At 44.2% G+C, this 23,284-nt stretch overlaps 1 pseudogene; it reads right to left on the bottom strand.

Annotated features, from left to right (window-relative positions):
- Positions 1–17,707: 17,707 nt before the first annotated feature.
- Positions 17,708–23,284, bottom strand: part of LOC133754682 (zinc finger protein 658B-like) — a 661,399-nt pseudogene continuing 655,822 nt past the window's right edge.

Raw genomic sequence — 23,284 nt, 5'->3', positions numbered from 1 at the left:
AGATGCTTTACTTACCAAATGTTTCTCTAGTGAGGGGAATGCATAGTGTACGATATTTTACATGTTTCTGTAATCTCTCCAGTTTTGGTGAACCCAGTTTGTATAAACCTGAGGAATATCAGCTCCCTCCCCTACTCATATCAGAGCCTCTTCCAGGGAGGCTAGAGAACCAAATGCATAGTGCAGAGTCTTCCCAAGAATTCAGGTCAGGGGAGATACTAACAAGGGCATGTGGGAATATACCTGGTCATGGCAGAGGGGCCACATTTGAAGCTGGGTACAGGTGGGATAATATATGGGGTCCAGTCCAGTCCAGGCTGCCCCCTCGTGACTGCTGGGGTGACTACAGCCAGACTGGGTGCTTCATGGCCATTCCAACACTCTGTTGTAAGGAGGGTGTGACTGGACAGGGGGCTGTAGCCTTCAGGAAGTTCCTTGGGAGTGGCTTTGTAGGTGGTAGTCTAGGTAGAGAGAAATGAGGCAGAAGGGCCAGTAGGGACATCAGTAACCAGACAAGGACAGGACCCATTGGCCTGTAGTTTTCCACATACAGAATATGGGGCCTTTGGATGATGGGAATATTAGGAGTATGGCTCGGTATAGGAGGTATCTGCCAGCCATTCCTTCTAGGGAACCCTCCCAAAGAGAGATTATCCTACTGGAACAAATGATGGACAAAGCCCAGTCACTTGGCTTCGTGGCCACCTGTGGACTTATATGCACTTGACCCACCACTACCACCCACCTACCATGCATTGCATGCTTGTGATTCTCCATAAGCTGGACCAGGGCCCAAAAAGCCTCTTCTGCATTCAGCCACATCAACAATAGGGCCACCACATGGCTCAGGCCATGGCTATAGTCCACCACCTGCAAGAACCTAGAATACCTTTTAGTGATGTCTGCCTACCTAGGATGATCACACGTGGGATGCCCAGGCTCTCTGGCAGGACTTGTCACAGCCTGAAGGGTCCATTAATACTGAGAATGCAGACACTGTGCCTCACTGATGCCTTGGGTATCAGGACTTCAAGAATTGGAGCCCATACCAGTTAACAAAATTCTTGGAGAGAATCCTACAGGGTCTAAGCTTAGAGATTGCAAGGGGAAGACCAGAGGCAAGGACACTTATGCACCCCCAAGATGTCAGCATGGGTAAGTCTGCTATGGAAATCCAGGCTCCATTCCCATGGCAGCCCCTGGATCCCTGTGCTCTACAGATGATGTCCTGGTGGTCTCATGTGAGGAGAAAGTAACTCAGGAAGTGCTACCAAGGGCCTGTTCAGGGAGGCATGAGTCTGTTATGTATACAGTCCTGGGCTTTCTGAGTGCCATCCCCCAGGACACCAGGCAAGGTTGACAGTGGCAGGTCAGAAGGATGGGGTACACAGGCCTTGCTGGGGTCACCCATGGTGTTCTGAACCTGCTCCCCTCATTGGAAAGGTCTGAGTGGGTCAGCATGGCAGTGGTACTATGTGGAGTGGTATTCAAGCCCTTGGCACCTGCCACATGTCTGATGGGTGCAATGGCATCAGCAGGACCCAGACTCAACTTTGATGACTACAGCAAATTGTACATCTCATCCTTCCATTTGTGGAATGCCTGTACTTCAAGGAGCATCCCAATGCTGCTAAGCTCCTAGGTTTGGAGACTAGCACAGATTTCACTCTCTTCCCAGAACTTGAGGTTGAGTCCAAGGAAGTCATTAGGGCTTCTGACTCTGAGTTTTGGTTGGGAGAAGCACCTTCAACCCAGGCTGGGAACTCTCTCAAAAGGGACATCCTGGGTACTCAGCCTGAGAAAGGACCTGGGATTATTATCCTGGAATACTGACAGTGTTGTACACAGAGAAGGCCATTAGAATTTCAAACAAAGTCCATCGCCTGGAAGAGAGAAGACAAAGGTTATGCTTCTTGCTTTCCTGCTGAAGCTCTCAGTGCAGCTCTGCCTAAAAGATCTGATAGCAACATGCAGGGTCCATGAAATTCTCTGAAAAATAAGCAATGATGTCCTCAAGGCACCTGCATGTTAGTCTACTGTTTAGGTGAGAGCTGTCTACAATGATACGCACAAATCTCAGGGGTGCATTTGCGTGAAATTTCATTTCCTTTAGGTGCACAGGGGAGTGTCCTGTTGTGGGAGTGTCAGGGTTCCACGGGTCTCAGTGCCATGGAGAGTTAGCCTTCCAAGAGCCAGTTCAGTCATGCAGAGAGAAGTTCATCTGGCCTACCAGTTCCTCTGGGCCCTCTGTGGCCAAATTCTGCACATCCTACAAGCCTGTGGCCACCAATGCCTTGTTCTCTGCCCTGGGCTTGGCTCCTTGCAGATGTCCTATGGGTGGATTGCAGCCTGTGTAGACTTTGAGGGACACTTCTCTCCTAGCAGGATGTACTTGAGATTCATTCAGGTTGGCCCAGAGCCCTGTGCCTTGTCCTGAATGCTATTCTAAGATTTAGATGTAACAGAGATTACTTAACAATTTCCTGCTGAACATCATCCAGGCTGCTTCCCGTGTTTTGTGATTGTGAGCACTGATTGTGAGTACAACACTGATTCTTGCATGAGGGTTTTCTGTGCACCTGTTTTCTAATGGTCAGGTAAATGTACATGTGTGTTGTGGGTTAATGTGGAAGGCTTGTGTTTATCTGTGAGAAACCGCCCTGCTGTGCTGCTGAGTGCCTGGACCATTGTGTGCTGCTCCTAGCAATGAACCAGAGTAGTGCTCACCACACATTCCCAAGAGCACCCGGTATCCTCAGTGGTTACATTTCATCGCTTCTAATAGCTGTGTACTGGTACCGATTGTGATTTAGGTACTAAGCGTGTGTTCATATGTCGATTGGATGAATTGTGTGTGCTTTCACGAAGTGTCCCTCCTGAGCCTGTATCCCTAGGGTGCTGGGAGGCTGTCCACTGCTTTCTTGTTATTGAGTTTGAGGATTCTTTGTATATTCTAGAAATATAACTTTTTATTAGATATCATTTTTAATATTGTCTCTCATTGTGTTTCTTTTCATTTCATTCTCTCCAAAGTGTCTTTTGTAAAGAATACATAATAAAAAAGAGGCCCATGGATCCATTATTTTCTGTCTTAAATGAACTGTGCTTAGGGTTGTAACCAAGTCTCTCCCAGGAACCCCACGTACCCCAGGACTCTTGCTCCTCCCCATCCTCTGGGGCCCTTCCAACTCATACCATCACTTGATTCCATATCTTTTTTGAACATCAGGTAATTTCTAAATGTCGATGTCATGGCCAAGTCAGTCTTCTGGATCTGGTTTGATCACAGCCTGGCCTGCTCCTTCATCTCCTGCAGGGCAGGTCCAAGAGGGAGGAACCACCTTTAAAACTATAAAACCCCTTCTGCCACACATGTATCCCAAATCCACATCAGCTCTTCCTGGTGAGAGAGATCTCTGCAGGAAGCTCATTCCCTTCAGGGTCTCAAGAGGAGAGAGGTTCATGGGTCCTCACTCACCTTAGTGCCTACAAACCACCCCCCCCCACAATGTGCCAGCATCACGGCGGAGAAGACCACTGAGGACCCCCTGTGGTCAGCATCATTCAGGGGCTCTGTAAGTGCCCTGTGCACTACCCCCTGCCTGCATACTATACTTCCCTGCAAGACTCAGCCTGGACCCAATCAGGCCTCAGATCTTCCTCATGGGCACCCCAGGCCCTGCCCTACAGGAGTAAGTCACGCCCTGACACTCCTCAATGCTGCCCCTGCTGGAGGGGCCCATCAAGACATAAGAAGCTGCCCTTGTCTTTGAGCTGATCCTGGGCAATGACTATCTCCAGGTCCAGCCTCCAGGGCCAACACCAAACTTGAGATTTGGTGGAGGGTGCAGTTGGCCATGCCAGTTGTGCCCTGCTACCTGATGGTAGCCAGTGAATATGAGAGCCAGCTGCAGTTGCCAACCCTCTGCTCACTCAGGCCTTAGCACCCACAAATCCCAGCAGCAGCTGAGAACTGAGTCTGACAATTGGACCAGCCACTCCTGGCAATAGCAATGGCAAGGGCCACATGAAGGCAGGGCCAGATATGGGCAGGCCCAGGTGAGAGCAGACCTAGGGGAGGGCAGGCCAGGTGTGTGCAGACCTTCTTAGCACAGAGTATGGGGAGGGTCTATAGCACACACTACTGTGATCTCCTGCCAAGAGACCATTGCCCATCATGAACCTAGCAATTTCTCCCAGCCCGCCTTGCACCAAGCTGCCCTGGTAAGCCAAATAGGGAGAAAGACAGGAAGCACAGATGTCCAGGCCCAGCTGGGTCTGGGGCGACATGGAAGAGACCTTGAGGAGTGTCCAGGGAGAGGTAGGCAGGATGGGGAGAAGGCCTCCAAGATCTTAATGAGAGACCCCCACCACCACCATGGGAGACACAGACTCCTGACAAGGCCTGAGCAGACTGGGCTCCCTAAGGTGAGTCAGAGCCATACCATGTATTTGCCCAAATTCTGGGCCTTGTTGTTGTGCACATCCAAAATCAGGACCCACACCTTCCCTCCAGCCTGGGCAGGGATTCCTTTGTAGAATCTATGATGAAAGTAGAGGAAAGAGGAACCTCTGGTGGGTGGTGACATGCCCTCTCTGAGGAGGCTGTACAGGATGTGGCATTAGGAGTGGGAAGCCAGGAGCTCCATGCTGTCTTAGCAGCCAGGGGATCTGTGAGACCTATAGTGACAAGAGGGCTGAAGTCTCAGAGGCACAGGCTCTGCGGTGCACTGACTGCTCCATACCAGGCACCAGGCCCTGCATCTAGAACTGTCTTCAGCAGTGACATCAGATTTTTTACCATGTCCTTCATGTATGGGAAAGGGGTGTGGATGACCTGTGTACTTAGGGGCTGGACAGTTTCCTCTGGGCATCTGAGATGCAGGAGGTGCCTAGCACGGCAATAGCACCAGTCATCTCAACTCTGCTCACAGTGGTCCCAAGGGGCCTTCATCTCCATGGTACCTTCTCACTGCTGCAATATTTGCTATAATTTTTCAGCATTTTCACCTACATTTGGAGTCTGTAGAACTCATAACGTTTACACTGGAAAAGGAAAGAAAATAGTGTGATTTCAGGTGCAGGCCTCTGAGAGTGGCCTTTGGATGAAGCTCAGGAATGTGTGGGCACTCAAATGGAAGGAACTGGAAAAGGCACAAGCCATGAGCCCCAGATCTTCTGGGAGTACAGCAGTGCCCTGAACTCTGACCCAAGCACACCTTGTCCTCAGGGCAGAGCCCCTGAGCTACAGTCAGGCAATCCCAATCATGTTAATTGGTTATGGTAGTCAACAGGCAGAGAACCCAGAGCTGTGGCTCAGTTTAGGGACAGATGAGTGTGTTAAGATTTCAGCAGGGGCTGTGTAAATTCTGCATGTACAGGATCTTATGTCTCTTCATGTAACAACTGCTGAGACCCACGTTCCCCCTGCCCAGCTCTGCTTCCAGGATGACTGTCCCACAGAAAGGATTTGGTCTTACGTTTGCCTCCTGGGTGCTGTCCCAGGCAGCTTTTGCTCACTGGAAAGCAAGGGCAGTAGACTTGAGGACAGGTGACAAGATCAGATATTTCTACCTCCCTAGTGGGTAAAACCAACAAGATCATCTCAGCCCAGGGGATTGAGAAGGGAAAGGAGGCTGTGGCCATCAAGCCAGCAGACACCTAGAAGGGGCTGGTGACATTGAGCACAGGGAGCCCAGGGCCAGGCACATGACTTCCCTGTCAGTAGGGGTCTCCAGGCCTGTCATAGGCACATCTTCCTGGGTGTGTAGCAGCTACTGTGCGGTTGCTCTCCTGAGAAGAGACAGGCTGCCCAGGGGTGAGGAAGCTGTCTTCTGACATCAGCTCTCCAAAAAGGTCACCCTGGAATTAACTGAGCCTGGCTGGCCTGCCTGAGGGCTGCTTAGTTCTGTGAGCTTGCACTCTGGTTCATGGCATCTGGGACCAACACCCTTGCCCCAGAATTCCCCCTCACCCACCCTCTTCCCCTGTGCACAGCCTCCTGAGGTGCCTGCTCCCCACCTCACCCCTCTGTCAGCCGAGATCGTGGCCATCTCTTCATCAGTTGGTCCCTTCTTTATCTCCCGGTTCTGTCACAATGTGGAGCCAGAACCCCCTAATCCCAGTTCTAAGGCATACTGCTGAGACATGACCAGAGACAGTCTGGAGCTTCTTCTTTCCTGGTCACTGAAGCCCACCTTCCAACCACAGGGCATCTCTGCTGTTCTAGACCACTGTGGGAACAGTCTTCAAGCCTGGCCTCTGCCCCCAGGTCCCACTCCACCCTGCAATGACCTAGGGGGAGGGCCCATAGCTACAATCCACCCTACCCTAGTCTGTACTGTGGGATCATAACCCCAGGGGCCACACCCCTGGCTGTCCCTCAGGCCCAGCCTCAATAAGCCTTTACCACAGCCATTGAGATTCACACACCTGCTGGACAATGGCTCACCTGCCAGGCTGGTGCTCTGACCCTGTGGACACAGCTCTGTCCAGGTTGTATCCCCTGGAGCAGGGCCAGACCCTCAGACCGCCTCCTCTACTTAACAGAAGCAGGCCTCAGAATGAATGCCCAGTGCCAACCCCACATCCAACTCCATCCTTGCCTGTTGTCCTAAGTCACTCGCTGGGTCATTCAGTTCTAGCAAATGCTTACCTTACTTGTGAAAGCTGCTTGGCTCAGGGCAGGACCTGGGGACAGGTGTGCTGCCTCATGGTGAGGGTTTCTAAAACCAATCTCTGCCCTTGGGTGAGCTGGGATGTGGAGGACTCACTGCAGGAATCCAAGCCTGTCTGGGACGAGGCAACAGCTCTCATTGTCCTCTACATGAGGTTCAAACAGTGCCGCTTCTATGCATCCCTGAGCCACCAGCGGACCCATGTGAGAAGCCCAGGGTGCTCAGTCACTGGGAGAGCTGAGCCACCCTCCCTCCTCTTAGTTTCCAGGGAGGGATGGGTCCTGCTCTCACAAGCACAACACCCAAGGCAGAGACCTGCCTTTTCCCAGCACCCTGCTCATACTGGACGATGATCAGTGCTAATTCTGGGCCCTCTGGATCCTCAGGGCATTCACATCCTTCCTGTCAAACACAGACATGATAGTGCCTCAGTACAGGAGAGCCCACAGGAAGTGCTGCCCCCGAGATCCTTCCCCATGGGTGGGGGAGACAGCCCCACAGACAGGTGAGAACCTGGTGGCCAGGTCCTAGGAGGATGACTCAAACAGAGCACAAGGACTAGGGAAGATGAGGTAGGGATAATCCCTGTCTCACCTCCCCTGCTTTTAAGAAGGATGCTCCTCCAGGGAGCACAAGCACAGGGGTCTGCCTGCCCCATTCGTGGCTCCCACATCTCTGGAGCTCTTAGATCCAGCCTCATTGTCCCTACCATAGATAACAGCTAATCAGAACACCTACTCTTTGACCTGTTGTCAACATGGACTCACACAAAGGCACATTCACAACTCGTGACCAGCAGATGGTGAGGACTGAGATGACTGTACATGTTGTGCATACAGGGGTACCACTGAGAGCTCAGTGACATCACACATGGAAAACAGTTGGTTGAAACCAGTGCCATCCTCTTGGGAACAACCTTCCCCACATTACAGCACAAGCAGAGAATAAGTCCCACTGACCTCTGTTGCAAATCCGTCCACTTCTACCAAACATGCCTCTTGCCTATGCTACCAACAACAAGTCAGTTTGGCAGTAGATGCACTACTGGCCACTGGTTGCCCCACACCCCAGATGTGCAGTCCTCAGTGACTGTGACATCACAGAATCCTGCCAAACAGTCATAATTAGTGCTCTGCTGTGGGAGAAGTCAGGGTAGTCAGCCCTGGCTTCATTAAAGGGCACCAGAAGTGGGGCTGGGGCCCAGGTAGAGATGGCAGGGCTTGGAGGGGTGCCATGAACCAGTGGTGCAGGTGCCTTCTACCACTTACTGGAAAGGTCCAAAGTCCCAGGAAACCTGTACTTCCTGTCCCTCCTCCTTTTCCTACGATGTAATTTTATTATAGAACAGCTGTGAAGGCCTCTTTATTTGAATACAAGATGGCACAGGGAACCCCCTACCTGCCTGTCCATCTTCCTGAGGTCCCCAAGTCCACTGCCGCCCCTGCAATGACTTGAACTGGGACTCCTGGGGGTGCAACCTCCTGTCCTTTGACAGGCCCCATACCAGCATTGCTGACCCAGCTGTCCCTTCTTGCTCTGTTCCTGCTACTCCTCAATGGTGCTTTAGGTGTCAGGCACAGGCAGTCATCCTTGCCAGTGGGCAGTGGAGCACAGCTGACCACCACCAGTGTAGGAGTCTAAGTTGTCAGAACCCAGACTGTCCAGAGCAGGAACAAGGACTCTGTCCTGGCCACTGACAAGAGGTTCAGGCACAAAGCACTGGGAAATCCTCTGCACCGGCACCTGGTCCACATGCTGGTAACACCGGCTGCTGCTGACAAAAAGTACAGGGACAGCACATGTGGGTCAGGAGCCTGCAGCTGCCCATAGTGCCAATCGCAAGGACACCCACTCCTGAGGGATGCAGGGGTCACTCTTAGCAGCAGCTCAGCCCTTCCAGCACCTTGGCCTGTTGTGGTCACCACTGGCTCAGCAGAAGTTAGGGACCCAGCAGCTTATGCCCAGACTCATGGGCTCCAGCTCAGGCTGCCTCCTCACTGCACACACAGGGGAGGGTGAGCTCTCTTCTGCTTTAGGATGCTCACGTGTTCTTCTGTTGCATTACACTTGTGTGCCCAAGATGCACATGCTCCAAGACCCCCAGGACTAGAAACTCCTCGTCTGAAGCACAAAATACTAGTTCGTGTCTTTGTCACTGTCACCTCATGGCATGCCTGCTGCACTGAGATGCCACCAGGTGTCCCTCAATTTTCCCACCATACATTGCTGGGCTGTTTTGGTGGTGAGAGTGGAAGAATGCAGAGAGCCCAGCCCCATGGGGCAGCTCACTCATACTAGCAGGCACATAGGTTACATGAGGTGTGTGGGCCTGGCAGGACAGGAATCCACACCCCTTCATGTACTCTTGTGGCCCTCAGTGCAGCACTCATGGGTGAGGTTGAGACAATGGCCCCATGATGATGGGAACAGAAGTAGCCCGGATTAACCCCTGCTCTGGATCACAAGGCAGCTGGCTATACAGCCCCTAATGACCTGGTCTGGGTTTGAGGAAGCCTGGGAGAGCAAAGACTCTCTGGGAAATGGCTTCTTCCCTCCGTGTTAGGTGGTGGCCCCACCTATCAGTTCTTTCCAACTCTGCCATCTGCTGTGACCCGGGAGGTGAACAAGGAAGAACAGAAGATGTGCCTGCCCCTACAGCCCCTCCCTGCCTCAGGCTCCAGGATATGCCTCTCTTGCCCGTTCCACCCTGGCCATGGCAGCAACAACCTAAGACCCATCCACAGCCTGGGATCAGATACATGGCTCCTCAGCGATGAGTTTTCCCCTGCTCAAAACACATGGAGGAGCCCAGGGCTTCCCAAGGCCTGGTCTTCCTGGGAAAGTCGCTCAGCCCTCACCTAGCACTTCCTTAGCCCTGCATCCCACACTGCCCCTAGGCTGCCACCTTGGTGCCACATTCTGTCTTTTCCCTTCAAGGGCCTGTTTCTTTGCTGCTCTGCCCATTTATTTAGGCCTGGCACGAAGGCTGCAGTGTCCAGTGTAACTGTCACCCTGGTCTTCTCTGAGTGTATGAGCCTGACTTAGAGTTAAGTGCACAGCTGTGTCATCTTCAAAACTTCTTATTGTCCAGGGATACTGTCCATCAAGACTCAGGTTTTTTTTTTCTTTTCATTTATTAAACTTTTATTTAATGAATATAAATTTCCAAAGTAACCTCCCTCCCACCCACAACCCTCCCCTTTCCCGCTCCCTCTCCCCTTCCATTCACATCAAGATTCATTTTCAATTCTCTTTATATACAGAAGATCAGTTTAGTATATATTAAGTAACGATTTCAACAGTTTGCCCCATATAGCAACACAAAGTGAAAAAAAAATACTGTTGGAGTACTAGTTATAGCATTAAATAACAGTGTACAGCACATTAAAGACAGAGATCCTACATAATATTTTTTAAATTAATTAATTTTCTATGCCATTTCTAATTTAACACCAGGTTTGTTTGTTTGTTTTTTCATTTCCAATTATCTTTATATACAGAAGATCGATTCTGTATATAATTAGTAAAGATTTCATCAGTTTGCACCCACAGAGAAACACAAAGTGTAAAAATACTGTTTCAGTACTAGTTATAGCATCACTGCACATTAGACAACACATTAAGGACAGCTCCCATATGAGATGTAAGTACACAATGACTCCTGTTGCTGACTTAACAATTTGACACTCTTGTTTATGGCGTCAGTAATCTCCCTAGGCTCTAGTCATGAGTTGCCAAGGCTATGGAAGCCTTTAGAATTCGCTGACTTTGATCTTATTCTGACAGGGTCATAGTCAAAATGGAAGTTCTCTCCTCCCTTCAGAGAAAGGTACCTCCTTCTTTGATGGCCCCATTCTTTCCACTGGGATCTCACTCGCAGAGATCTTTCATTTAGGTCTTCTTTTTTTTCTTTTTCATGGTATCTTAGCTTTCCATGCCTACAATACTCTCATGGGCTCTTCAGCCAGATCCAAATGCCTTAAGGGCTGATTCTGAGGCCAGAGTGCTGCTTAGGACATCTGCCATTCTATGAGTCTGCTGTGTATCCCACTTCCCATGCTGGATCCTTCTCTCCCTTTTTGATTCTATCAGTTAGTATTAGCAGACACTTGTCTTGCCTGTGTGATCCCTTTGACTCCCAGACCTATCAGAGCCATCAATTGTGAACTGAAACCCATCACTTGGACCAGTGAGATGGTATCGGTACATGCCACCCTGAGTGGACAGCATTGGAATCCTCTGGCATATTTATAACTCCACCATTTGGGCAAGTCTGATTGAGCATGTCCCAAATTGTACATCTCCTCCCTCTCTTTTTCCACTCTTATATTTAACAGGGATCACTTTTCAGTTAAGATTTAAACACCTAAGAATAATTGTGTGTTAATTACAGAGTTCAACCACTAGTACTAGAACAACAACAACAACAACAACAAATACTAAAAAGGATAAAGTATTACATTGTACATCTAGAGTCAGGACAAGAGCTGATCAGGTCATTGTTTCTTATAGCATCCATTTCACTTCAACAGGTTTCCCCTTTGGTGCTCAGTTGTCGCCAATCAGGGAAAACAAATGATATTTGTCTCTTTGGGACTGGCTTAATTCACTCAGCATGATGTTTTCCAGATTCCTCCATCTTGTTGCAAATGACCGGGTTTCATTGTTTCCTACTGCTGTATAGTATTCTATGGAGTACATGTCCCATAATCTCATTATCCAGTCTACTGTTGATGGGCATTTGAGTGGATTCCAAGTCTTAGCTATTGTGAATTGAGCTGCAATAAACATTAATGTGCAGATGGCTTTTTTATTAGCCAAATTAATTTCCTTTGGGTAAATTCCAAGGACTGGGATGGCTGGGTTGTATGGTAGGGTTATGTTCAGGTTTCTGAGGAATCTCCAGACTGACTTCCATAGTGGCTTAACCAGTTTGACTTCCCACCAACAGTAGGTTACTGTCCATTTTTCCCCACCTCCTCTCCAGCATCTATTGTTGGTGGATTTCTGAATGTGAGCCATTCTAACTGGGGTGAGTTGAAACCTCATTGAGGTCTTGATTTGCATTTCTCTGATTGCTAGGGATGCTGGACATTTTTTCATGTGTCTGTTGGTCATTTGGATTTCCTCTTTCTAAAAATGTCTATTGAGGTCCTTGGCCCATCTCTTCAGTGGGTTGTTTGTTCTGTTGTTGTGGATTTTCTTGATTTCTTTGTAGATTCTGGTTATCAACCCTTTATCTGTAGTATAGTTTGCAAATATTTTTTCCCATTCTGTCGGTTGCCTCTTCACTTTCCTGACTGTTTCTTTTGAAGTACAGAAACTTCTCAATTTGATGCAATCCCAAATGTTAATTTTGGTTTTGACTGCCTGTGCTTCCAGGTTATTGTCCAAGAAGTCTTTGCAAGTACCTATATCTTCCAGGGTTTCTCCAATGCTCTCTAATAATTTGATGGTTTCGGTTTGTAGATTTAAGTCTTTAATCCATGTTGAGTGAATTTTTGTGTAAGGTGGAAGGTAGGGGTCTTGCTTCAAGCTTCTGCACGTGGAAATCTAATTTTCCCAGCACCATTTATTGAATAGGCTGTCCTTATTCCAGGGATTAGTTTTGGATCTTGGATCAAATATAAGTTGGCTGTAGATGTTTGGATTGATTTCTGGTGTTTCTATTCTGTTCCATTGGTCTATCCGTTTGTTTCTGTACCAGTACCATGCTGTTTTGATAACAACTGCCCTGTAGTATGTCCTGAAATCAGGTATTGTGATGCCTCCGGATTTGTTTTTGTTGTACAAGAATGCTTTGGCTCTTCGAGGTCTTCTGTCTCCCCATATGATTTCAGCATCAATTTTTCCAGATCTGAGAAGAATGTCTTCAGTATCTTGATTGGTATTGCATTGAATGTATAAATTGATTTTGGGAGAATGGACATTTTGATGATATTGATCCTCCCATTCCATGAGCATGGAAGATTTCTCCATTTTTTGGTATCCTCTTCTATTTCTTTCTTTAAGGTTTTGTAATTCTCATCGTAGAGATCTTTAACGTCCTTGGTTAAGTTTATTCCAAGGTATTTGATTGTTTTTGTAGCTATTGTGAATGGGATTGATCTTAGCAGTTCTTCCTCAGTGATAGTTTGAGTTCTTCCTTCCCAATTTGTATCCATTTAATTTCTTTTTCTTGCCTAATAGCTCTGGCTAAAACTTCCAGAACTATATTGAATAGCAGTGGTGAGAGTGGGCATCCCTGTCTGGTACCAGATCTCAGTGGAAATGCTTCCAACTTTTCCCCACTCAATAGGATTATGGCCGTGGGCTTTTCATATATTGCTTTGAGGAATGTTCCTTCCATACCCAGTTTGCTTAGAGTTTTCATCATGAAAGGGTGTTCTATTTTATCAAATGCTTTCTCTGTGTCTATTGAGAGAATCATATGGTTTCTCTTCTGCAGCCTGTTAATGTAGTGTATTACGTTGATTGTTTGTGAACGTTGAACCATCCTTGCATACCAGGGATAAATCCCCCTTGGTCTGGGTGGATGATCTTTCTGATGTGTTGTTGCATTCTATTGGCCAGAATTTTATTGAGTATTTTTGCATCTATGTTCATCGGGGATATTGGGCTGTAATTCTCTTTCAATGCTGCATCTTTTTCCGGCTTAGGAATTAAGGTGATGCTGGCTTCATAGAAAGAATTTGGGAGGATTCCCTCTTTTTCGATTGCTCTGAATAGTTTGAGAAGAATTGGAGTTAGTTCTTCTCTAAATGTCTGGTAGAACTCAGCAGTGAATCCATCTGGTCCTGGGCTTTTCTTTGTTGGGAGGGCCTTTATTACTGTTTCAATTTCTGTGTCAGTTATGGGTCTGTTTAGGTTTTCTATATCTTCCTGGCTCAATTTAGGTAGGTTGTATGTGTCCAAGAATCTGTCCATTTCTGATAGATTTCCCTGTTTGCTGGCATGCAAGTCCTTGTAGTAATTTCTGATGATTCTTTTTATTTCTGTGGTGTCTGTTGTTATGTTTCCTTTTTCATCTCTGATCCTATTGATTTGGGTCTTTTCTCTTCTTTTTTTAGTTAGTTGAGCCAATGGGGTGTCAATTTTGTTTATTTTTTCATAAAACCATCTCCTCGTTTGGCTTATTTTTTGTAATGTTTTTTTTTTGGATTCAATCCTGTTGATTTCTTCTTTGATTTTAATAATTTCTCTTCTCCTACTGGGTTTGGGTTTGGTTTGCTGCAGATTTTCTAGATCCTTGAGATGACTTGAAAGCTCATCTATTTGGTGCCTTTCCAATTTCTTGATGTAGGCCCCTATTGATATAAACTTTCCTCTTAACACTGCTTTTGTTGTATCCCATAGGTTTTGGTATGTTGTGCTGTTATCCTCATTTACTTCCAGAAAATTTTTGATCTCTCTTTTAATTTCTTCTATGACCCATTGTTCATTCAGGAGCATGTTGTTCAATCTCCATGTGTTTGCACGTGCTCTGTGGATTCCCGAGTTGCTAATTTCCAATTTCATTCCTTTGTGGTCTGAGAAGCTGCATGGTATGATTCTAATTCTTTTGAATTTGCTGAGACTTGCTTTATGGCCTAGTATGTGGTCAATCCTAGAGAACGTTCCATGTACTGCTGAGAAGAATGTAAAGGCCTTAGATATAGGGTGAAATGTTCTGTAGATATCTGTTAGATCCATTTGGGCTATAGTGTCATTTAAATCTGCTGTCTCCTTGTTGATCTTCTGTCCTGTTGATCTGTCTATCTCTGAGAGTGGAGTATTGAAGTCCCGCAGTACTACTGTATTGTGGTCTAAGTCTCCCTTTAAGTCCCTTAACAAGTCTTTTAAATAAGCTGGTGCCCTGTAATTAGGTGCATATTCATTGATAATTGTTATATCTTCCTGTTGAATGGATCCCTTAATCATTATATAGTGCCCCTCTTTGTCTCTCCTGACAGTTTTTGTGGTAAAGTTTATGTTGTCCGATATTAAATGGCTACGCCCGCTCTTTTTTCATTTCTGTTGGCATGGTATATCTTTTTCCAGCCTTTCACTTTCAGCCTGTATGGATCATTGTTGGAAAGATGAGTTTCTTGTAAGTAGCAAATAGATGGGTTTTGTTCCTTAACCCAATCAGCCAATCGGTGTCTTTTAACTGGACAGTTCAAGCCATTAACATTCAATGTGACTATTGAGAAGGAGTAACTTTGCCCTGCCATTTGCCAAAGATATTTTCTAATATCTGATTTGAGATTCTTGTGGTCTTTTGCTGTGAGGTTTCCTTCCTTTACCTTCTTTCATATTGGTGACCGTGTTTCTGTGTTTCTGTATGTAACACATCTTTAAGCATCTTTTGCAGGGCTGGATGAGTGGCGACAAATTATTTCAATTTCTGTTTGCTGTGAAAGGTCTTTATTTCACCTTCATTCATAAATGAGAGCTTTGCAGGATATAATATTCTGGGCTGTCAGTTTTTCTCTCTTAGTACCGGGGCTATATCTCGCCATTCTCTCCTAGCTTGTGGGGTTTCTGATGAGAAGTCAGCTGTAAGTCTAATTGGAGATCCTCTGAGAGTAATCTGGAGTTTCTCTCTTGCACATTTTAGGATCTTTTCTTTGTGTTTCACTGTGGTGAGTTTGATTACGACGTGCCGTGGTGGGGATCTCTTTTGGTCACGTTTATTAGGAGTTCTATGAGCTTCCTGTACTAGGATGTCTCTGTCCTTCTCCAAACCTGGGAAATTTTCTGCTAGTATCTCACTAAAAAGGCCTTCTAATCCTTTCTCCCTCTCCATGCCTTCAGGAACTCCTAGAACCCGAATGTTGGGTTTTTTAATAGTATCCTGTAGATTCCTGACAGTATTTTTTAGATTTCTGATTTCTTCTTCTTTTCTTTGATTTGACTGTTTCCTTTCCTGTTCTCTGTCTTCTAATTCCGATATTCTCTCTTCTGCTTCACCCATTCTGTTTTTAAGGCTCTCTAATGTGTTTGCCATTTGATCTATTGAGTTCTTCATTTCATTGTGTTTTTTTGTCACTATCTCAGTTTCCTGTTCTACTAGTTGTTTCAGTTCATTTTGATTCCTCCTTAATATTTCATTTTCACGGGAGATTTTCTATCTTGTCCATTAAGGGTTTCTGTAGTTCAAGAATTTGTTTTTGAGAACTTCTTAATGTTCTTATCAATTTTTTGAGATCTGCTTCTTGCATTTCCTCTATATCTTTATCTTCATAATCTTGCATTGGCGTGTCTTGTTCACTTGGGGGCGTCATAGTGTCTTCCTTGCTCTTGTTACCTCAGCTTCTATGTTTGTTGTTTGGCATGTTGGAGATAATTTATGGTGTTTGTTTTTTTTTTTTTTTTTTTTTGCTGTGGTGTTTTTTTCTCGTTATACTATTCCTCTAAGTGAGCTGTCTGCTTTGTTGGAGCCTTAGGGGCTGTGATGGGTGTGGCCAGAAAGCTATGCTTGATTCTTCAGGTTTAAGGCTGTGTAAAGAGACACTCTCCCAGATTGCTCACTCACTTGCACCTTGCTGGCTCGCTCGCTCTCTTTTTTTTTTTTTTTGACTCAGTTGGGAGTGGAGTTGAGGGTAGTTGAAATCTGGCCTCTGTGAGTATTCGTTTGATCTACCCCTGGGACCACACAAAGAGTTTATGCAGCCCTCACTGTGTTCTCCAGTTTCACTAAAGTTACTGAGTTTGGCTGCGCTTTACATATGTAAAATCGCGGTGCTCTTTGTTTTGCTTGGTGAGTGAAGGGAGAGGCCTCTGTCCCCCCCCCAATGTCTCGGGTTTCTGAGGTCTTTGTTTTACCCCCCTCCAGTTCCCACGCTGGCGAGATTCTGTGGCTCTGGCTCGTCTCCCGCCGCTTGGCTCGTCTTGGTTGGTTTTCCACGCGGTGGGCTCCCTGTAAGTCCTCTGTTTCACATCCACTAGATCCGGAAGTGTTTCATCTGCAGTTTTTTTCTTGAGTCTTTTCCTGAGGCTACAGTAATTCCACTTTTATGAAACTTTATTTTCCCAAACTAAGGCACACTAAAGCACTAAAGCACTTACCGCCATCTTGGCTCCACCCCCTCAAGTGATTTTTTTCACTTTAAAGACTTTTTACAGTGAATTTGTCTGTAAGTATTTTCTTGTAATTTTATATAGAATTTTTGATATTATATGAAAGTACTTATTTTAGTACATCAGTTCTTAGTAATTTTATCCCTGATTCTGAGATTGACAAATCTTCTCAGAAAATTATTTTCTGAAAACAGGTGGAAAAAAGTCATTTATACAACATATAGAATTTTACTATAATTACTTGATGTCTAATGCAGCTCACTTTTATAAAGTCTTCTGTTCTCCCTGAGTCCTACCTGATTCTTTAAAAGATATATTTATTGAACATTTTTTCCATCCACTGGATTACTCCCCAGATGGCTGCAATGGCCAGGGATAGGCAAGGCCAAAGGCAGGAGCTGGGAACTCCATCTGGGTCTCCTGTGTAGGAGAAAGCAGCCCAACACTTGGGCCATCTTCTGCTGCTTTCCCAGGAGAATTAGAAGGGAGCAGGATTGCAAGCAGACAGGACTTGAGCAGGCTATTATATGGGGTGCCAGGATCCCACGCAGTGGCTTAACCCACTGCATGACAAGGCCTACCCCTAGACCTCCCTGATTTTTAAAGAAGGCTTCTGACTATTCAAGATGTTAATACAAAGTTTTCTCCTCATGTTAAGTCTCTCACATACAATAAGTTGATCCCTTCTAGTTTTTGGACATATATGCATAAGATTTCAACCTACTTGGACAAAGAATTGATCAAATATATGCATTTAATAGACTACAGCTGTAAGAGCTCAACAGACTACAAACTTAATGCATGGGAAAAAAGAAAACCAACTTGTAAAGATGTAAAATGGAGAATCCAGTTCTGTGCTCAAGCTTCTTTCACTGTGCATTCTACCATGTTTGTTATGTAGCACCATTTATCCATCTTCATGACATGAATTCCCCCACTCTCTGTTACCTAATAACACTTGAACTAATTCAGGACTTCCCAAATTCTTTACACATTAGTTTTCTCTCTGGTGTGCATCTGGTGCAATGTATTCTGAGAGCTGCCTTATGGACAAAGGCTTTCCCACATCTGTCACATTCATAAGCTTTCTCTCCTGTGTGATTTCTCTGGTTTATTCTGAGAGTTGAATTTTGAGCAAAAGCTTTCCTGCATTCATACAGTCATAAGGTTTCTCCCCTGTGTGAATTCTCTGGTGTGCACTAAGGTGTGAATTCTGGGAGAATGTTTTTCCACACTCGCTACATTCATAGGACTTTACACCTGTGTGAATTCGCTGATGTACTCTGAGTGTTGAATTATGGGCAGATGTTTTTCCAAATATAGTACACTCATAGGGTTTCTCCCCTGTGTGAATTCTTTAATGTGCACTAATATATGACTTTTCTGAGAAAGTTTTGCCACATTGATTACATTTGTAGGTTTTCTCCCCTCTGCGAGTTCTCAGATGCGCTGAGATGTGATGTCTTTGAGAAAGTCTTTCCACATTCATTACATTCATACAGTTTCTCCCCTGTGTGAATTCTGTGATGTCCCCTGAGGGCCAAATTATCTGTTCAAGTTTTCCCACAGACATTACATTCATAGGGTTTCTCCCCTGAATGAATTCTCTGATGTGCACAAAGGTATATTCTTTGGGAGAAACTTTCCCCACATGCATTACATTCATAGGGTTTCTGCCCTTTGTGAATTCTTTGATGCACTATGAGAGCAGCCTTATAGACACAAGTTTTCCCACATATGTTACATTCATAAGGTTTTTTCCCCCTGCATGAATTCTCTCATGTCCAGTGAGGTATGACTTCTGTGAGAAAGTTTTCCCACACTTTAATTACATTTATAGGGTTTCTCCCCTGTGTGAATTCTTTGATGTGTGTCTTCTGGGAAAATGTTTTTCCACATTCACCACATTCATAGAGTTTCTCTCTAGTGTGAATTTTCTGATGTGCTCTGAGGGTTGAATTATGTGCAAATGTTTTCTCACAGTCATTACATTCATAGGGCTTCTGTCCTGTGTGTTTTCACTGATGTACTCTTAGGGCTGAATTGTGGGCAAAAGTTTTCTCACAGCTATTGCATTCATAAGGCTTCTCACCTGTGTGAGTTCTCAGATGTGCTCTGAAGGCTGAATTATATGTAAAAGATCTCCCACACTCATTACATTTGTATGGTTTCTCCTCTGTGTGAATTCTTTGATGTGCTCTAAGTACAGAAATATGGGCAAAAGGTCTCCCACATTCATTACACTCAAAGGGTTTCTCTCCAGTGTGAATTCTCTGATGTGCTCCGAGGACTGGCCCAGGCTGAAGCCAAGGGCCTAGAACTCAACTCAGGTCTGCCATAAAGGAAGCAGAGACTCAACTACTTGAGGCATCACTTGGTGCTTCCCAGGTATACATGAGTAGGAGGCTGGAATCAGAAGCAGGTCTCTAATATGGTCTGCTATGTCAAATGCTTACTCCCTAGTAAGAATTTTTAACAAGGGCAGAATATGTGGTCTACAAACAATCTTACACCTGTGAACAAATCAACTGGAATCTGAAATGAGAGAAACAGTATCATTTATCATAGCACCAAAGCCTTGGTATAGTATACTGAAAACCACAAGACATTAATGAAAGAAATCCTAAATAAGTGGGAGGTATATTTTGTTTATGGACTGGGAAACTAAATTCTAAATTCTAAGATGACAATTCTCCTTAATTTGATTTATAAATTCAACACAGTCCCTTAAAATGCTTCAATACTTGTTTTGTGAGGATTAAAAAGGTCATTTTAAAATCAATAAATAAGATAAGAAAACTGCCTAATTCCAAAACCTAATTCTAATTAATAAGTTAATCAAGGTTATAGTTTAAGGATAGATATGTAGATGATTCCTTTTTTTGTCTGTCATCTATTTTTTGTTTTTTATTCTTTTTTGAACACATTTACTGATTTGAAATTCAGAATTACAAGGAAAGGGGGAGAGACAGAGAAAGAGACATGTTCCATCTGCTGGCTCACTCCCCAGATGGTTTCAGTGGTGACGGCTGGGCCAGGTGGAAGCTCAGAGCCAGGAGGTTCATCTGGGTTTCCCACCTGGATGGGTAGCAGAGGCTCAAACACTTGGGCCATCTTCCACTGCTTTTCCCAAGCTATCAGTAGGGAGTTGGTTTGGAAGAGGAGCAGCTGAGAAATGAACCAGCACCTGTATGGGATGCCAGTTTTGCAGGTGGTGGCTTTTACTGCTGCACAACAATGTCAGCTCATTTTTTATTCTAAGAACATTCTGTTTCTCAGTTTACAATGTAATAATTTCTGATTCTACTTTCAAAGTCTTCTGTTTTCATCAATGTACTTTTGTTACTGTTCCTGCTTAATCAATGCTCACTAATTTGGCTGCATTTGAAGGTTTCTAATTTGCAGTTACATTTATAATTTCTTAAGTATTATATAAATTTGGTTTTGATTTCCTTTTATACAATGTTTAAAAGATAACTTAGAAAATTTTTCATGTGTTTTTGTTTACTCAATTATTAATTTCTAGATTTTACAAACTATGTTCAAGTAAGATTTGTGGTGATTCTCTTTAAAATTTATATTTTCAATATTGTATGATTATTTTGTAGGAACTTGAAAGGTTTGTTTTTTGCAGATGGCATACAATGGAATGTATGGTCCACTTTAATAAAAATGTCACTAATACCTTCTGTAGGGGTGTTTATTTAATGTTCAGGTGAGACAGAGTTATGAGTTCCTTATTTGAGGAGACAGTATGAGTTCCTAATTCTACTGAGTTTTAGGTCGTTAGAATTCCATTTTTTTTATTTATTAAACTTTTATTTAATGAATACAAATTTCCAAAGTACAGCTTATGGGTTACAATGGCTCCCCCCCTCCCATAACTTCCCTCCCACCGGCAACCCTCCCCTTTCCCGCTCCCTCTCCCCTTCCATTCACATCAAGATTCATTTTCAATTCTCTTTATATCAGAAGATCAGTTTAGTATATATTAGGTAAAGATTTCAACAGTTTGCCCCCATATAGCAACACAAAATTTAAAAAATACTGTTGGAGTACTAGTTATAGCATTAAATAACAGTGTGCAGCACATTAAAGACAGAGATCCTACATAATTTTTTAATTAATTAATTTTCTATGCCATTTCCAATTTAACACCAGTTTTTTTTTCATTTCCAATTCTCTTTCCATTATTTTATGAACACTGACATACTTTTTGGTTTAGTCATTAAAATACTTAAAGGTTTTCTATAATCTGTGCTCTTGAGCTAAAAGGGACTCTTTTCATTTAATGCACTTATTCCCTAAGTTAAAATCTTAATAACAGGACATGAGTCCTAAATTATTTTATTAATTCAACATCTTTCATTACAATTTTTCTAAGTCACTTATTTAGAGATATTGTTTTCAACTAATCCAATTATTTGCATTGACTGGAAGATAGACTTGATGTAAATTATGTCAACCTTTATGTTATGCCCTTTATTTATATTTCTCCATAACAAAAATGTTTGGTAAGTATGCTTTATTCCTAATAATTCTGATAATTTTACTTTCTTTTAATAAATAATTTAAAAATGTAACTTGAAAATTCCCAAGATTGCTTAATAGCATAGACAAAGGCTAATATGCATATAAAAAGGTCACTGCTGTCCTAAGTGATCAGGTAGATTTTTTTTTGACAGGCATAGTTAGACAGTGAGAGAGAGAGAGAGACAGAGAAAAAGGTCTTCCTTCCGTTGGTTCACTCCCCAAATGGCCATTACGGCCAATGTGCTGCGCTGATCCGAGCCAGGAGCCAGGTGCTTCCTCCTGGTCTCCCATGCAGGTGCAGGGCCCAAGCACTTGGGCCATCCTCCACTGCCTTCCTGGGCCATAGCAGAGAGCTGGACTGGAAGAGGAGCAACCAGGACAGAATCCGGCGCCCCAACCGGGACTAGAACCCAGGGTGCTGGTGTCGCAGGCAGAGGACTAGCCAAGTGAGCCATGGCACTGGCTGATCCAGTAGATTTTTATGGACTGAACTATGTCTCCTCCCCAATTTCATGTTATTGCCCTAACCCTCAAGTGTAATGAGGAAGTATGGTTTTAAATGAGGTCATAAGCGTGGGGCTTTATCTTACAGGACAGGAGTTCTTGTAAGTAAAGGAAGAAACACTAGGATATTCTTTCTCTTCAACTGCATGTGCATAAGGGAAAGGCCATATGAAGGCACAGTCTGAAGGTGACTGTAGAATTGAAAAAGAGGCCTGGGGCTGGTGCTATGGTACAGTAGGTTAATCCTCCACCTGCAGCATCAGCATCCCATATGGGCGCCGGATCTAGTCCCAGCTGCTCCTCTTCTGATCCAGCTCCCTGCTATGGCCTGGAAAAGCAGTGGGAGATGGCCCAAGCACTTGGGCCCTTGCACCTACATGGGAAACCTGGAGGAAGATCCTGGTTCTTGGCTTTGGATTGGCTCAGCTCTGGCCATTGCAGCCCCTTGGGGAGTGAACCAATGGATGGAGGACCTTCCTCTCTGTCTCTCCCTCTCACCATCTGTAACTCTGCCTCTCAAATATATAAATAAAATCTTTCAAAAAGAAAAGAAAAAGAGAGGCCTTATCAGAAATCAACCTACTGGCACCCTAATCTTGGAATTCCAGCCTATACAACTGTAAGAAATACATTTCTGTTGTTTAAGCCACTCAGCTTATGGTATTTTATTATGAAAGCTCCAGCAGACTAACAGAAATATAAATCAAAACCACAAGGGGACCACTTCATATCCATAAGAATGGTTAGAATAAAATCTCCTACTATGGTGAGGATGTATATAAATCAGAAAAATTAGGTCCTCAAAGATATAAACAAAGAGGTGCTGTATCACCCAGCAGTTTCATCCTAAGTATATACTTAAGAAAAATAAAAACATATATCCATATAGAAACATGTAAATGAATGTTTATATCAGCTTTATTCACAACAGCCAAAAGGCAAATCACTAATGAATAGGCAAACAAAATGTGGTATGTCCATACAGTGTTATATTATCTGGCCACAAAAGGATGAAGTACTGATACATATCAATCTTGTAAACTAAGCAAAAGAAACCAGTAATAAATGATCAAATGTTATATAATTCCATTTATATGAAATGTCCAGAATAGGCAAATGTAGAGACAGAAGGATATTAGTAATTGCTTAGGACCAGAGAGGCTAGGGGTTAGAAGGGTGATAACTGAAAGATACAGGTTTCTTTCTGAAGTGATGAAAATTGACTGTGGTGATGTTTGTATAAATTTGTGCATATGCCAAGTCACTGAACTTTGTACTTTAAATAAGGAATTATATGATACATGCATTATATTTCAATAACTATTTCAATAATTAAAAAATAAACTAACAAAAGTGTTCTTCTAAGGTCAAACAACCCCAGATCTCTTTCTGTCAGTGTTCACTCACCTGGTTCCTGCTGGTTTAGCAATTTGTCCTCCAAGGACCACAGCTTTTCACCTTGTTCCAATTTGAATATCACATCAGGTTTGGTAACACAATATCCTATA

The sequence above is a fragment of the Lepus europaeus genome, unplaced genomic scaffold (assembly GCF_033115175.1).
Source record: "Lepus europaeus isolate LE1 unplaced genomic scaffold, mLepTim1.pri SCAFFOLD_28, whole genome shotgun sequence".
In the NCBI taxonomy this organism is placed as follows: Eukaryota; Metazoa; Chordata; class Mammalia; order Lagomorpha; family Leporidae; genus Lepus; species Lepus europaeus.
Note: the sequence above shows the minus strand (reverse complement) of the source record. Positions and strands in the feature narration are given on the sequence as shown.